Genomic DNA, 11,432 nt, shown 5'->3' on the forward strand with positions numbered 1-11,432 from the left:
TTAATAAATAAAAAATAAAATCTTAAAAAATAAATAAAGAAAATGATAGCTCTTAAGTGAATTGTTTCTCCAGAGGTATTAGCTGTGCAGTTACATAAGCATTCATCCATTCAGCAAACTTTTAAGGCAGCTTTATTATCACTGGCATATAAAAATTTTATATATTTAAGGTATACAACCTGAAGTTCTGGTAAACATATACATTGTGAAATCATCACCAAGATCCAGCTAGTTGGCATATCCATCACTTTTATGTGGTTACCACTGTGCATGTATGTGTGTGTGTTGAAAAGATTTAAGATATATCCTTTTAGCAAATTTCAAGTATACAATACAGTATTATTCACTATAGTCATCCATGCTGTACATTATATCTCTATAACTTATTTATCTCGTGTAACTGAAAGTTAGTATGCTCTGACCAGCATCACCCCATTTCCCCTGCCCCCGCTCCAGCCCTGGCAACCACTATCCTACTGTCTGCTTCTATGGGTTTGACTATTTTAGCTTCCACACATAAATGAGATCATGCAGCACTTATCTTTTTGTGTCTGGCTTACTTAGCCTAATATTCTCCAGGTTCACCTATGTTGTTGCAAATGGCAGGATTTCCTTATTTTTAAAGGCTGAATAATGTCCCATTGTGTATACCCCACATTTCCTTATTCATTCATCTGTCAAAGGACATTTAGGTTGTTTCCATACCTTGGCTATTGTGAATAATGCTGCAGTGAACATGGGGGTGCAGATATCTCTTCACAGTCCTGTTTTCAATTCCTTTGGATACATACCTAGGAGTGGGAATGTTGGATCTAGTTTTAAGTTTTTGAGGAATCTTCATACTGTTTTTCATAATGACTGTACAAATTTACATTCCAACCAATAGTGTACAGGGTTCCCTTTTCTCCACATCCTCATAAATACTTGTTATCTTTTTGTCTTTTTTACAATAGTCATCCTAATATATGTATTTATATATATTTTTATAATCATCCTGATAGATGTGAGGTGATCTCATTGAGGATTTGATTTGCATTTCCCTAAGATTACAGATGCTGAGTACCTTTTCATGTACCTGTTGGCTATTTGAATTTCTTTTTTAAAGAAGTGTAGATTTGGGTCCTTTGCTGATTTTTTTAATTTTTTATTTATTTATGATAGTCACAGAGAGAGAGAGAGAGAGGCAGAGACACAGGCAGAGGGAGAAGCAGGCTCCATGCACCAGAAGCCCGACGTGGGATTCGATCCCGGGTCTCCAGGATCACGCCCTGGGCCAAAGGCAGGCGCTAAACCGCTGCGCCACCCAGGGATCCCCCTTTGCTGATTTTTAAATTTGGTTATTTATATTTTTGGTTTTGAGATGTGTAGGTGCCTTACATCTTTTGGATATTAATCCCTAATCAAATATATGGTTTGCAAATATTTTTCCCATACTTTAGGTTGTCTTTTCTTGTTGTTGATTGTTTCCTTTGCTGCTCAAAGCTTTGTAGTTTGATATAATCCCACTTGTTTATTTTTGCTTTTGCTGCTTGTGCTTTTGGAGTTATATCCAAAAAATCATTGCCAAGACCAATGTCAGGGAACATTTTCCCTGTTTTCTTCCAGGAGTCTTGATTTCAAGCTTTATGTTTATTAAGTGTGTAATCCACTTGAGCTGATTGTTGTGTATTGTGTGAGATAAGTGCTCAGTTTCATTCTTTTACATGTAGATATCCAGTTTTCCCAGCACCATTTGTTGAAGAGACTATTGTTTCCCCATGGTGTAGTTTTGGCACCCTTTTTGGATATGAACTGACTGTAAATATCTAAGTTCATTTTTGGGTTCTCCGTTTTATTCCATTGGTGTACATGTCTGTTTTTGTAGCAGTGCCATTACAATTGCTTTACAATATAGTTTGAAGTCACATTCAACATACTTTCTGTTGGATATGTAGTTACATGGATAAATGAAAAAAAAAAAAGTTGAGGACCCAAAGGTGAGTAAGACTGTCCTTGCATTCATGGAACTCACAGTCATTGGGACATGAGAAAGAAACAGAATACTGCAACATAGTATAAGAACTATGAGAGAAGATGGAAGTGAGAACAAGAGGCTTTGGTTGCCCACAAAATGTATATTTAATTAAGAATGGAGAAGCATATTTTCTAAGGTAACTTACTGGAGAAGATGGTGATGCCCAAGCCAAGTCTTGCATGACTGAGTATTAGGAGTGAATTAAGCAAAAGAACAGAGGAAAGGCATTACAGAAAGAGAAGTCAGTATCCAAAACAATAAGCTAATACTAAGAGAGTCGAAATGGGAATTCTGGAGGTAACAAAACAAGAACTTCAATAGGATAGGAAATTTCATTTTTAGTCCTAATGTGATATTTCATCACCTCTTTGAACAATTCAGTTCAGAATTTTCCTCTATATGGTGGTATATTTCTTTCACTTTATAACTCCTAAAATTCCCTGAGGAATCTTATGATTCCTGAATGTTTACTATCAGTTTTATTCATTTGAAAAATACATTTCAAATGGCTCAGCTTTTACAAACATCTACATGGCACTGATGGATTAATATAGCATTGATGCAGTAGTTTCACTATATGTTTAATACTGAAATTGGCTCAACCAATTGCACCCCATCCCTCTATGGCTCCCTTACTTAGTATTTAATATATCACTTCTTGGGATCCCTGGGTGGCTCAGCAGTCTAGCGCCGCCTTCAGCCCAGGGAGTGATCCTGGAGACTGGGGATCAAGTCCCACGTCCAGCTCCCTGCATGGAGCCTGCTTCTCCCTCTGCCTCCCTCCTTCTGTCTCTGCCTCTCTCTCTCACTTTCTCTCTGTCTCTATCTCTCATGAATAAATAATAAAATATGATCTTTAAATATATCATATATATATTATATCACTTCTTTTTGAGCTTATTGGGCTTTATTTCTAGTAGGGAACACTTAATCCTATTGGACGGTGGTGGTTAATACTGAGTCCAACAGGACATGTTCAAATTAAAGCTCTACCTTTTTAAATTGCTGTGAAACCATGCACCAGTTAATTGACCATATTAAGCCTCTGTTTCCTCATCTGTAAGATGGAAATAATTATAATGCCTTTGTCATAGGGTTGTGGTGACGATTAAATGACATAATGATAACACACTTCACGAAGTGGCTGGCACATAATAGATATGCATTAAATATTGAACAAGTACTCAGTAAATATAAGTTCTTTCATTAGTATTTCTCTAGGTATCTCTTCCCCTTTATAGATTTGGGCCTTCCAAAACTGTCTGGGTATGCACAGTACCTGTCATGGGCTTTGTAAATCATGAGGACCCAATAAACAGAGGTTAAGATGAATTAATTCTGAGTGGGGAAAAATTAGAGAGGAAGACAAACTATGAGAGACTCTTAACTCTGGGAAACAAACAAAAAGTTGCAGAAGGGGAGGTGGATGGGGGGATAGGGTAACTGGGTGATGGGCATTAAGGAGGTTGCACCATGAGATGAGCACTAGGTGTTATACTATATGTTGGCAAATTGAATTTAAATAAAAATTTTAAAATAAAGTAAATATAAAAAAATAAAAATGCCAATTCCTCTTATTTATTAAAAAAAAGAATTGATTCAAAATGAGATATGTGGTCAGTTCCCTAGTGGATAAAGACATTTATGAACATATGAGAACTTGTACTGAGCCAATTTTTCTTTCCAAACATATATTTAACTATAACCAAAACTTTCAATTCTTCTAGGTTCCATAGCATTCTGTAAACACTATATTATCTGGGTATTATGTGACTTCTTATGGGGTTTCAGATTATGAAATATTGTGAAGCTTTTGACTAACAGAAAAAGATTTGTAGGAAATTTCAAATTTACATAATTGGTTCTTGTTTTTCTTTTTTTTCTATATTTAGAGTTCACTGAGTGAAATAATTTCCTAGTCACAGTTGAATGGAAAACCATAGTCAAGCTACAAATTAGAGTAAAATACTAGCTTCTTGATATATTTGTTCAAAATGCAATTTTCCTCTGCTCCCAATATAATTTACTAAATAAGTACAGTCTAATTACATGTCAAATATTTTTTCTTTTTATGATGAACCAAGATATTTTTCTACCATCTAGTGATTACTTGGAATCTTGCCAGCTAGGAATCATATACCAACTGCTGAACATCCCACTCAGAGTCTCCTCACTCAACACAAGAGGCTTAGGGAGTGTTGAAACATACATCCATTAGAGCTTGATAACAATCAGAGGGAACAATGTACAAATGACTAATAAATGCTTAGACCAGAATTTCAAAAGCACAAAGCCATTTGTTTTTCTTATCAAATTAAATATTCCAAAGCTTTATTTAAATAAATGTCTCTGGTTCTGGGCATACTGTGTAGGTCAGCACACCAATATAGCCCTGTATTAGAAATGTATGTATTTACTTATGTTGCAGAAAGTAGAATAAAGGCACAAATACAAAGACATTTTCCAAAGTCTGTGACTCTGACACTGAGTTGGCATTCTTGAAAGTAATTTTGAGGGAGTCTCAAAAGTCTTTAAAGTTTTGTTGAAGATTGCATTATTTGATTCAGACCTCATCCTTCCAAAAGTGTATGTTGCAGCAGTGTCCTTCCAAACCCAAATTTGAGCAGAGCTGTGTAATTTGCCTTGGGCTGCAGAATAAGATGGAAGTAACAGTGAGCGAATTCCAAACCTAGGCCTCAACATGTTTGCTTATTTCTGCTTGCTTTTAGACCTTTGCTGTTGCCAGAACATAGCTCAGGATAGCCCACCGGACTCCAAAGGAGGATGAAGGAAAAGTGGTGCAGAGTTGAGACCATAGCAAAACTCAGCCTAGATCAGCCAACTCCCAGGTATGTGAGCAAGCAAATCTGAGATTGACAGAGTTGCCCAGGCTATCCCAGATTAGATCAACCAATCCTTGAATGTGTGAGCCAGTATATCTGTGATAAGAGCTGTCCAGCTGAGCCCGACCTAGATACACCAACCCTTAGATGTATGAGCAAGCAAAATTGTGATTAGCAGATCTGTCCTGCAGCTTCCAGCCTTGATTACTTGAGCCACAGTGTTGTGAGCTAAACAAAATGCTTACTTACCATTTATGCCACTGAGATTTTGTGTTGGTTTGCCACATATTGCTACTGTGGCCATAGTTGACTGATAAGTTTGTACAAACATGTAAAAAGTTCTGTAATATTATGTCATAACAAGAATTCTATTATCATGAGTGAAGACCAAACAGATTTACATCATCTATATCTATTTATGTTACCTGTATTTATTATCATGAATGAAGACCAAACAGATTTGCAGAATATTACACAGATGTGTACAATCTGAATTATTTTATTTCCATCTCTCAACCTGTTTACTTATCATAACTCTAAAACTAACTATATTGTCTAATAAAAATTGTCAGGAATTAAGCCAACTAAGAGACTCTAAATTCCTGAAAATCTAAATCTAAATTCAGAAAGCTCTTGTTTTAAATCACAATTTTAGGCATCCAGTTGTTTATATGAAAGTTACTCTTCAACATTCAGCCTTGGATTTCGGAGGAAGAGGATACGTGGAGTTATTGTACACAGTCCTGGAAGCCATATCTGTGCAGATTTCTACATATTAACATGCTGTTAGCATTTGACCTGAAAGGGCTGGGAATGACCATCATAAGGTATTTCATGTAAGGCAATGAATAATCTGAAAATAAAATGTTAAAAGGTTTCATTCACAAAAAAAAATTAAAAAATAAAAAGTTTCATTCACAATAACATTAAAATGAAAACATGCTCAGGAACAAATTTGACAAAATAAGGGCAAATCTTATATACTGAAAACTATAAAAGGTTGTAAGAAATTAAAGAAAATTTAAATAAATGGAAAGACATTTCACATTCATGAATTCGAAGGCTTAATATTATTAAGATGGCAAATTGATCCATAGATTCACTGCAATCAAATTCTCAGGTGGCTTTTTGGCAGAAATTGACAAGCTATCCCTAAAATACATGTGGAAACGCAAGGAATCTGGAATAACCCAAAAGATAGTGAGAAAGAACAAAGTTTGAGGGCTCACACTTCCCAATTTAAAAGTTAGGATAAGGCGACATTAGTATACAGTGTGGTAGTGGTGTACAGATAGGCATATCAATTAACGGAACAAAACTGATGGCAAATCAAACTCCAATAAAAAATATACAAAAAAATTAAAAATAAAATTATTTTGAAAACATTAAAAAAACCTGAAATTCTTGAAACATCCTTATATTTGTGGTCAATTGATGTTTGACAAAGTTGTAAAGTCCGGTTTTTTAAATTAATTTATTTTTTTGTGAAGTCCGTTTGATAGAGAATGGATTCTTTTCAATAAATGGTCCTGGAACAATTGGATAGCAGATGCAAAAAAATGGACTTATACCACTTACCTCACACAATACACAAAAAGCAATTCAAAATCTAGCATACCAAATGAAAGATATAAAACTATAAAAAAATTTAGAAGAAAGTCTTTGTCTCCTTGGATGAGGCAGATTCTTTTTTTAATTTTCTTTTCTTTTTAAGCAATCTTCACATGAAACGTGGGGCTTGAACTCACAATCTGGAGATTAAAAGTCACTTGCACTATTTACTGGCTGAGCCAGCCAGGTGCCCCTTGGCAAATTCTTAAATATAACTCTAAATGCATGGTCCATAAAAGAAGATACTGATAAATTGGACTTTATACAAGAAGTTTTTATGCTTCAATAGACAACATTAAGAAAATGAAAAGATAACTTACAAACTGGGAGAAAAAATATTTGCAAGTCATATATCTGCTAAAGAGCTGATACAAGAATAATTAAAGAACTCTTCCAACTCAAGAAAACAACCAATTAAGAAATAGGCAAAAGATTCAAATGGACATTTCAGCAAAAATGATACATGGATTGTAAATAAATACATGAAAAATGCTCAATACCATTACTCATTATGAGAATGCAAATTAAAACCACAATGATAGCCACTAGAATGGACATACATTGCTGGTGGGAATGTAAAATGTTGCAGACAATTTTAAAAACAGTTTGACAGTTTCCTGGATAGTTAATCATAAACAAACCACACAACACGACAATTCTTGTCCTCGATATCTACGAGATACGAAAACATGTTCCCGCAAAGACTTATGATGGAATGTTTATAGAAACTTTTTTTTTCATAACATCTACAAACTGGAATCAGTCCAAGTATCTTTCAACTGGTGAAAGGATAAACAAAATGTGGTTTGTCCATACAATGCAAAACTATTCATCAATAAAAAGAAATAGAGTATTTATAATTCTGCAACATGAATGAACCTCAAAAACATACTGTTAAATGAAAGAAAGCCAAATGCAAAATATTATATATTGTATGATTCTATTTATATGTAATTTCCAGAAAAGATGAATCTATAGAGACAGAAAGCAGTTAGCTGGCTACCTAGGACTGGGTCTGGGAGTGGGTATTGATTGTGCGTGGACATGAGGAAACTTTTTGGAATGATGGACATATTCTTGAGCTAGACTGTAGTGATAGTTGAAAAACTCTGTAAATTTACTAAAAGTCATTAAAATCTGTATTTAGAAGGGGTAAATTATATACTATAGAAATTATGCCACAAGAAAGCACATGCCCATATTTATGCTACCACCCCAAATCACATTAAAACAACAATAAAGAAATACCACACATAAAAACCACAACAGGGGGATCCCTGGGTGGTGCAGCGGTTAAGCGCCTGCCTTTGGCCCAGGGCGCGATCCTGGAGACCCGGGATCGAATCCCACGTCGGGCTCCCGGTGCATGGAGCCTGCTTCTCTCTCTGCCTCTCTCTCTCTCTGTGACTATCATAAATAAATAAAAATTAAAAAAAAAAAACCACAACAGGGATGCCTGGGTGGCTCAGTGGTTGAGCGTCTGCCTTTGGCTCAGGGCATGATCCCAGAGTCCCGGGATCGAGTCCCACATTGGGCTCCCTGCATGGAGCCTGCTTCTCCCTCTATGTCTCTACCTGTCTCTCATGAATAAATAAATAAAATCCTAAAAAAAAACCCACAACAACAAAAGAAAAAGATATTTGAAAAATATACAGTGAATGGAAGATTGGTAAGTGAGTTAACAGAATATAGAGAACGTAAGCCTAGGTAGCTATGGAGGGGAATAACAACAAGAAGTGAATTAATCTTTCTTTGTCAAAGCAAGGCTTTGATTTGGGGCCCCAAGTACTTTGGAAAGCGTGGGTGGACTTCAGGGGATATGAAAGCCTAAGGAATGGATAGAAATATAAAGAAAATGCTGTTAGACTTCCTGGTCTCCAGTACCAACTCACGTGGCCACATGTCTCTCCCAAGAAGTTAAGTGACATAGGTTTATTTTCTGGAAAAATTGTACATGCTAAAGAGGTTCTAGACTGTCTTATGTGATGTTTAATCAGTGGAAAACTTAGAATATTCCTCATTCTAAGGTCTTAAAAGCTTATGGTGAATTTTTAGGATGTGAATAAAAGTCACTGGTTCAGTAGAAACTGAAAAATAAACTTTCTCTGTGACTAAAACAGTAAAAATTGATCATCAGTGGAAAAATGTAAATTTTTGGAGATAATCAGGTTGAGGAAGCTCCTTTCTACTACTAGGTTTGTAGTTTTTTCCTTTTTTTAGCATGAATGGATGTAAAATTTTGTTAAAGGCTTTTTCTTCATCTATTGAGATGATCATATGATTTTGTCAGTTGGTGTGGTGAATTCTTCTGATTGATATTTGAATGTTGAGATAGTCTTATATTTCTGAGATAAACCCTGCTTGGCCATGATGCATTATCCTTTTTATGTATTGTTGGATTCTATTTTTGTGCTTCACATCTATTTTGTGTTTCGTAGAGGATTTTTGCATTCATGCTTATGAGGAATATTGTGTAATTTTCTTTTGTTGTAATGTTTTTGTCTGGAGTCCTTAACAGTGTAATGCTGGTCTCATAAATTGAGTTAGAAAGGGTTTCCTCCTGTTATATATTCTCGAGGAATTTGTGTGGAATTGTTATTATTCTTAAACGTGTGATAACATTTGCCAGAGAAGCCATCTGGACTGGAATCTTTCTTTGTTGGAAGTTTTTTTAAACTACACATTCAATTTCTTTGAATAACATGGCATTATTCAAGTTATCTATGTTTCCTTCAGTGAACCTTGAAAGCTCATATCTTTTGAGGGATTTATCCATTTCATCTAAGTTGTAAAATGTATTACCATAGTGTTGTTTGTAGTATTCTCTATTTTTTATTTTTTGTTTTTATTATTTTTTAAAGATTTTATTTATTCATGAGAGAGAGAAAGAGAGGCTGAGACACAGGCAGAGGGAGAAGCTCCATGCAGGGAGCCTGCTGTGGGACTGGATTGCGGATCTCCAGGATCAGGCCCTGGGCTGAAGCCGGCACTAAACCGCTGAGCCCCCAGGCTGCCTGTATTCTTTATTTTTTAAAAAAGATTTAATTTTTAAGGAATTTCTACACCCAACATGGGGCTCAAACTCACAACCCCAAGATCAAAGAGTCGTGTGTTCCTCTGTCTGAAGCCGCCTGGTGCCCCTGGAGTATTCCTTATGTCCTCTTAATCTCTATATTGTCTATGGTGATTTCTCCTCTTTCATTCCTTACATTTGTACTCGATGTCTTCTTTTGCTTTTGGTCAGTTCAGCTAGTTTATCAATTATATTCAGTATTTTATTTATTATTTTTTAGAACATAACTTTTTTTGAGAGAGCACAGGCATGTGAGTGGGGGGTAGAGGGGCAGAGGGAGAGGGAGAGACTTAATCAGGCTCCATGCCCAGGGGGGAACCCAACACAGGGCTTGGACCCCATGACTCTGAGATCATGACCTGAGCTGAAATGAAGAATTGGACGCTTAACCAACTGAGCCACCCAGGTGCCCTTATACAGACTTTTTAAAGGAACCTGCTTTTGGTTTCATTGATTGGCTGCTATTTTTGTTTCTCAATTTTACTGTTCTCATCTTTTTATTTTTTCTTCTTGCTTTTTCTTAAATTTGCTATTCTTTAGCTGGTTTCTTTTTGTGAAATCTTAGGTCTTTGATATAAAATCTTTCTTTTATGATATAAGCCTCAAATAATACAAATTTTCCTCTCAGCGCTGCTTTAGTTATGTCTCACAAACTCTGGTTATGTTGTGTTTTTGTTAAACTAAAACTCAGAATATTTTCTCATTTCCTTTGTGATTTCCACTTTGACCTATGGGGAGTTTCCTGAATACTACTTTTTCTGATGTTTCGCTTAATTCTGCTACAGTTAGGGAATATGTTTTGAATAGTTTGAACTATTTTAAGTTTACTGAGCTTTTTATGACCCAGAATATTGTTCTGTCTTTGTGAATGTCAGTTGTATACTTTTCTTAACAATACCATATAAAGAACTAACGTTTTAAATTTTGATGGGGTCCAGTAGGAGTTGCTGGTTGTTACTCAGTTGCCCTAATACCCTGCAGAGAGATAATAAGAAACTAAGGGTGGTTAACAAATGGCTAAAGGCCACGTGTGAGAGCCAGGTAGTTTGCAAAGAGGCCTCTACCTCTGCCAGTGAGAAAACAGGCATAGCTGAGGAACAAATTCAGGATCCGCTAGTTAGGATCTGACAGCTCCACTCCAGAGATGTTTGAATTGTCAGCCAAAGGCAAATCTGTTGTTGGGAGGATCCCTGGAACATGAGATGTAGATATCTGAGGGGATGCTCTTGAGGATTCTGGCTCTGTAGATTCCCCTTAAACTCCTCAGAGCTTGCAGAGATGGTCCACCATGCTGGAGTAAAAGCTAGTACTTTTCCCATGAGGGAAGAAACTGAAGTATTCTCCAATGCAAGGCAACAGGTGCCCCTCAGTCCTCAGAGTTGCCTCATCTCCTCTCCTGTTTGCCCGGGCAACAACTTACGGTTAAATATGAGCATAACATAACTTAGGATGCAATGGGTCTGATAAGTAAGAAAAGGATTACACACTGAAGGAGCTGAAAGAATTTGCTCGCATGTCTTGTAGAAGCCATACTATTGTCTGGGATTGGATCTTAAGGGTGCTTCTATAAAAGAGCTGGAATGCAAGATTGGATTATGGAGAATTAATTGACTCAGGGCATTTTCTTAGAGCACAAGATTTAACACCTTGGCAAGGACCCCTGTGCATGGTACAAATTCCCTTAGTGTAGAAAGATACAGCTGATGCTTTGGGAAATAGATCCCAGAGTTTCCCTAGCAGGGGGTAGAGGAAGGAATAAAAAGACTCAGGGAAGTGGGATATATTATGTAGGGCCACAAAACCCACCAAAGAATTGTATTTCACAGGGGAACCCAAAGGACTCACCAAGGTTATCAGGAATGTGCTAGTGTAAGGGATACTAACATCATTA

General features: G+C 36.3%; 1 long non-coding RNA gene across 1 annotated transcript in view; it reads left to right on the forward strand.

Moving 5' to 3' along the window:
• LOC140628655 (uncharacterized) overlaps positions 1-6,161 on the forward strand; it is a 100,542-nt gene extending 94,381 nt beyond the window's left edge. The window contains exons 3-4 of the long non-coding RNA XR_012026679.1: positions 4,744-4,863; positions 5,513-6,161. This is a non-coding gene — a long non-coding RNA (uncharacterized lncRNA). The remainder of the gene's footprint in view (positions 1-4,743; positions 4,864-5,512) is intronic.
• Positions 6,162-11,432: the final 5,271 nt, after the last annotated feature.

The sequence above is a fragment of the Canis lupus genome, chromosome X, assembly GCF_048164855.1.
Source record: "Canis lupus baileyi chromosome X, mCanLup2.hap1, whole genome shotgun sequence".
NCBI lineage: Eukaryota > Metazoa > Chordata > Mammalia > Carnivora > Canidae > Canis > Canis lupus.